Source organism: Marmota marmota, unplaced genomic scaffold (genome assembly GCF_001458135.2).
Source record: "Marmota marmota marmota unplaced genomic scaffold, marMar, whole genome shotgun sequence".
In the NCBI taxonomy this organism is placed as follows: domain Eukaryota; kingdom Metazoa; phylum Chordata; class Mammalia; order Rodentia; family Sciuridae; genus Marmota; species Marmota marmota.
Genome location: NW_025999992.1, coordinates 1,243,893 through 1,250,336, shown reverse-complemented (window position 1 = coordinate 1,250,336; position 6,444 = coordinate 1,243,893). Strand labels below are relative to the sequence as shown.

General features: G+C 43.8%; 1 long non-coding RNA gene and 1 pseudogene across 1 annotated transcript in view; both read left to right on the top strand.

The window, feature by feature from the left end:
• The window catches only part of LOC125617874, a 15,773-nt gene that overhangs the window by 5,588 nt on the left and 3,741 nt on the right, over nucleotides 1–6,444 (top strand). The window lies entirely within an intron of this gene.
• Nucleotides 4,965–5,841, top strand: LOC107159436 (annotated as a pseudogene).

The window sequence follows — 6,444 nt, the reverse complement described above, 5'->3', positions numbered from 1 at the left end:
CCCCTGCAGGGAACCCAGCCTGGGCGAGCGCCGCCCTGGTGCGCCTTCTCTCCGCGGTCTTCCCCGCTGCTCCTGCAACGCCTGGGTGGGCCCTCCTCAGGCTCCTGCAGACCTGCGGCCAGACCCGAGGTCCTGGGGTTGAGGTGTTGCAGTCGGCAGTCGACAGCCGCTGGGATCAAAGGCCGACCTGTGCCGGGAGCCGGCGAATGCCCGCCGCAGCCCTGGGGGCATCTGTTTTGCGGGAGATGCACCGCGGCCTCCGCGGAGCCGCCTATCCCGTACCGACGGGCGGACGCTGGCCCTGGTTGACGTCAGCAGCAGCGCGCATTTCCAATGCAGGCTTCTGGACTGGCCTGGGGCCCACTGAGTCAGAACCTTCCAGACTTCTTCAGGGTTGGTGGAGATCCTTCGTGTCAGCCGAGCTGTTATCCCAGCGGCTACGGAGGCTGGACCTGAAGATCAGGATGATCGCGAGTTCAAGGCCAGAGCTCAGCAACTTAGGGAGACCCTGTTTCAGAAAAGGAAAAGGGCTGGGGACGTGGCTCAGCGGTTAAACGCCCCTGGGTCCAGTCCCCCGTAGCACAAAACAAAACAAAAAAACTCCTTTGTGTCGCATCATTCCAGGTGTGGCACACTCATAAATACTTAAATATAGTATATTGTAATTACATAACAATAATATGGTAATTATAATGTTAATACACCTGGAAGCTCTAGATTATCATTTCCAACTGATTTTAAAGCACCTGTGTCAATTGTTTTTGAAATATTCTCAGAATTGAAAATTTAGGATTTAATGGATTTGTAATCTGCTGAGTCCTTGGAGTGTCCATCCGGATTTAGCTCAGCGATGGAAATGAAGAGAAGGCTGCGTGGATCCTGGCTGGGAAAGCCCCAGGCCCTGGGAAAGGAACTAACATGAAGTCCAGCACAGAGGGCAGCGGAGCCCATCTCACTTGGGCATCATTTCAGCCTGTATTTTAGGAAAAGGAAGCTCATCCCAGCAATAGTTAGCGTGTAGGTAGCTGCACTCATCCCCCCTCCCCACCAGGAATTTGCTTTTAAACAAGATTCGAGGGTGTTTAGGTTAGAGCCCATGGAAGTAGATAGTCCACAAGGTCCTTTCCCCTTGGGAACGACCACCTAATGTGAAACCCTTAAGCTAGGAGGAGTCTCCATGCCTTTCACTCCCCTTGGTGTATTGTAGCGAAATAACCAAGTGGCTGAGGGGCAGATTGCATTGTCCATACTAGTTCATTTGAAACTCACCCCTGAAAAAATAAAATAATACATTAAAAAATAAAAACAAGAAAATTCACCTCTGAAAATTATTCTAAGAGGATAATTAAGGGTATACACAAATTTATCTTGATCTTATTCGCAGGGTTACTTACTGGTTAAAGGAGTTATGATACTTCAGATCAATGGAATCAGTCAGCCATTTTAAAAAATGTTGTAGTTAATCAGAGATTCTTAAGCTATTTGGTCTCAGGATCCCTTTACATTTTTTTTTTCAAAATTATAGAGGTTCCAAAGAGGATGTATAGCTGCATCTGTCAAAGCTTTTGAAACTAAAAGAGAAATTTAAAATACTCACTATTTCATTTAAAAATAACAATAAATTCATTATATGGTAGCATAAATAATATTTTATGAAAACTAAGTATATATTCCCAAACTAATAAAACAGTAGAAAGAATGGTATGCTTTAAGATTTTTGTTATTCTGTTTAGCATCAAACAATAGAAGCAGCTTTACTTTTATATCTGTTTCTATATTCATACTGCTATAAATCATTTAGCCTCTAGGAAGGTTAAGTGTATGCTTGGGATAGAACAAGAGCAGACAGTTCACAGTAGCTACGCTGTGGAACCAGCCTCGGTGCCCTTCAACAGATAAATGGATAAAGAAAATGTAGTACATATACATAATGGATTATTACTCAGCCATAAAGAAATATGAAATAATGGCATTTGCTGGTAAATGGATGGAACTGGAGACTACCATGCTAAGTGAACTAAGCCAATCCCAAAAAACCAAAGGTCAAATGTTCTCTCTGATGTAAGGATGCTAATACACAATAAGGGGGAGAGAGAATAATAGAGGTTCACTGGATTAGACAAAGGGGAATGAAGGAAAGGGGGGGATGGGGGTAGGAAAGACAGAATGGATCAGAAATAACTTTCCTATGTTCATAGATGAATACAGGACCAGTGTAACTCCACATCATGTACAACTGCAAGAATGAGAAGATATACTCCATATATGTATGATGTCACTCTACTGTCATGTATACCTAAAAACAACAACAACAAAAAGGATGAAAGTGCAAAAGGCAAATGATGTCTTACCATTAAAATACAAATAGTTTGCGCTCCTGAATCCCCCAGAGGTTCACAGATCACACTGTTTTTTGAGCTAATGGGGCAGATGAGTATTGTTGACATGGAAAGATATTAATGATCTATAAAACTTTTAGAGTAGTCTATATATTTTTGGAATGCATGTACATGTCTAGATATTTTTAAATTGCATGTACAGGTGTTGAAAAGTTCTGGAAAGATGATCATGGTTTGGGCATGCTTGTCTTAGTGAGACTGAGTGTTGTTACTTGTTGATGTTTTTTTCTTCTTGTACATTTGCTGATGTCCTTCCATGTATTACTTGAGTAATAAGGAGAAAATGGTTATTTTAAAATTAATCTTTTCTGACTGGTCATTATAGTGCATGCCTGTCATCCCAGAGACTCAGGAGGCTGAGGCAGGAGGATTGCAAGTTCAAGGCCAGCCTGGTCAACTTAGTTAGACCTTTTCTCAAAATAAAAAATGAAAAGGGTTGGGGATGTAGCTCAATGGTAGAGCACCCTGGGCTCAGTCCCCAGTACAGCAACAAACAAGTCTTTCTGATAGGCCCCAGAGGGTCAAATGGTTGTTAAGCCCTCTCAGGTAGTTATCCAATGGTTCCAGGTCTGCGGTTGAGATTCAGGAACCCAAAACCCACAGAGGTCAATGTGGTGGCTCTTTTACTTGACCAGCAGCCTTTATGTCATTGTGAAGGAGAGGATCTGATGGTGCTGGGATGCTTCTTAGTAGGGTTTGATGAAAAGGTCAGGGTGGGCACTGGCTAGAGGGCTCACTGGCTACTGTCCTATAGCCACTGGCAGCCTTAGGCATGGGGCCGGGTTTCCTTGGCCAAGCTCTACTGAGCTGGTCTTAATTCCCACTTCTGTTTCTGTTGTGATGGGCGAAAGTATGACTTATGCAGTCGAGGGGAGAAATAAAGAATGTCCACATGCTAATGCCCTTTTCAATGTTTTATTCACTCAAAATCACTCAAAACGTTTCACTCTATAGGTTCTTAATCAAGAAATGACAATTCTTAATGCTGGGCTCTCCAATAGACATAAACCAATTCACAGCAAACAATTCTAAGTTAACTCTAAGCACTGCAAACACACTAATTCATGACAGACTCATTACAGACATTCCCTCTGCTTGCCAAGTTCAAGTGCTACAGTCTGAGGTCTTAGGTTTTAAGTCCAGCAGATGCACCGAGGCTTCTCCTGGTGTGGAGTTGATGGCTGGCTGAGGAGAAGGGTCAAGAAGCTGCTGTAGAGTTTGAGAGTAGTGAGGATGAAGCAGAGGATAAGGCAGATGAGGAGAGATGGGATGTCAGTCTAGGTCCTCATCAGGCTCTCAGGCTTGTGTGCATCAGCATCAGCTGGCTGAATGTCTGTTCATTTGTTCCATTATTTATACTAAATTTTGAGAGCTTCTGCATGCACTTTTGGTCCCTATCAGCTGTTACCAGGTTTCTTAGTGAGGACATATGGTCTGGTGGTTTCCACCCTAATATCACCCTCCTGGCTCTTATCAGGGTTGTGGAAAGTGACTTGTTTTATCAGGCTATGCTTGATGACATATTGGAGGGCTCTGTGGTTTGCCTGGTGAGAATGCAGGTTTATTTTAAGATAGAGTTTTAAAATGGAGTTGCTTAGGCTAAGGCCATCCTTATAGTTTCTTTACCTATAATCTAGTAAACAAAAGCCCTTGAAATACATGAATGGTGACCTGGCCAGTTGGAGCTTCTTGTGCCTTTGCTTTGAAAGGATTCCACAGAATCAGATGTGCTAGGACACCTCATGTCCCAGAGTGTTTCTGGGGCACAGGTTAGGTGCTTTGGAACTGGGGTCACCCTTAATGCATCTTAGGGGAAAATAACAAGCTGTTCACCTCAGGGAGGAGTTGACTCATTTAGTCTCTTGTTTGGAAATCCAGTTAACAAAATTGACTCCATTGTTACTGTTTAACAATGGAGTAATGTGGTGAGCCGTTCTATTTAGACCGTGGCCGCCATTAGAAGATGGCGCCGGCTTCCACTGTGGCCTGTGACAAACAACTCCTAATATGGAGAATTGGCACGCAATCCCTTCCCATCCTATGAGAAAGGTCCATGTGGCAGCTTAAGATTGGTATGTGGGAGGCTTTATTAGGCTGTGCTTGGGCGCTCAGCGGGGGGTCACTAGAAGATGATACATGAATCAAGGCCTGAATAAACTGCTAAAAGAAGAATCCTATATCGTGTTTTCCCTTGCTGGCGAGGGGTCGCGACAGAGTAACAAACAGTAACTTAGCTGGGATCACAGTTCTGGCTAAAATGCCCAGGCTGACCACGGACTGGCAATCCTCTTGCCTTAGCATCCCAAATTGCTGGTATTATAGGGGTGTACCAACTTACCTGACATAAGATGCAATTTTGAAATAAGTTTATTAAAAAATCCTTCCACATGGGGCTGGGGTTGTGGTTCAGTGGTAGAGTGCTCACCTCGCACGTGCAAGACCCTGGGTTCGATCCTCAGCACCACATTAAAAATAAATAAATAAATAAACAAGTGAAATAAAGATGTTGTGTCCAACTACAACTAAAAAAAATAAACTTCACAAAGGGGAGGCAACTTAGGCAACATGATGAATTCAGAAGCTCATGAGAAGAGGCCACTGATTCTAACATCTTCAAAACCAGAGATCTCACCTCACATCACCAATGTTGGAGAAGTGAAGCCCTGCTGTGCGGCCTCTGTGGAGCTTCCAACAACGTGGCCTTCACATTCCCTTGCAGGAGATCCTTTCTCAGCAGCAACTCTATGGAAGCCAAACTCGCGATGCAGAACTACTGTTGAGGGATGGATTTTGGAACTTGTATGGCAGGATCCTTCCCCACTGATGCAGAAGACAACCACCCTGGCACTTGTGTCTGGTCTGTTTAAGGATTTCCCCTGCCTTCTTTGAAAGTGCCTCTGTGCCCCAGAGTTTGCACCCTGTGTCGTGGTGGCACACTGGCAGGGACAACAGAATCCATTTTTTCACTCCATCAGAAGGAGTTCAGACGTGGCTTCAAGACCACAAGTATCATGACAAGGTCACAAACACTTTAGGCTTCAGGGCACTGAAATGCCATGGAGTGGAGAGTATCGGTGGGGGTTGCTGCCCATTCTATTCCTTAATGGATTCAGCAATGTCCTTTCCTTTGGCCTGTGAGGTCCAGTAAAGAGCCTACTACAGGGACTTGTGGTGCTCATTTGGTCAATGACTTTATCTTTGGAGGTCTATTGGGTGCCACGTTGGGATTCTTGCTTTTTCCAATTAGTGTCATAAAAACTTGCACACAGACACAGATTGGTGGGAAATTTCAGTCTTTCTCAAGGTGTTCAAAACAACCTGGCTACAACAAGACCAGAAACTGACAAATCTTTTCAGAGGTGCCCATCTGAATTACCACCAGTCACTCATCTCTTGGGCCATAATCAGTGCAACTTATGAGTTCTTCTTAAAGGTTATGTGAGAAAAGCCATTGGTGAAGTGACATTTATCAACTAAGTAGATCTGAGAATGTAGATTGTCTTGTTCCTAAGTGGCTCAGATACAGTTGGTGTCATTAAGTCCAGGCTGCACGCATTATGGTCAAGTTACTTTCCTTAGGCAACAACAACACACAATAAAAAATTTCAGTAGGAAAATTTAGGGTTTTTTGTTTTGTTTTGTTGTTTTTATCCTCACCAAGAGTTTTTGGCTGATTTTTTGGTAAATAGCTGTCTATCTGATGACCTTTCCTAGGGTAACTTAATAGCAAAGATATGATTATTTTCCCAGAACAGCCTGTAAGAGAGAATGCTGGGGGGGCCTGGAACTTCTCTGGCTTGCTTTGTTACTCTATTCCTTGCTTCTCGCCTCTCAGGAGCAGTTACAAGGGTATTCTTCACAGAACTCAAGCATATACACAACAGGACAAAGAAGCCAAACAAAGCCGGGCGTGGCATACACCTGTGATCCCAGCGGCTAGGGCAGGAGGATTATAAATTCAAAGCCATCAATTTAACAAGGCCCTAAGCAACTTAGTGAGGCCCTATCTCTAAGCAAAAAAAAAAAAAAAAAAAAAGGGCCGGGC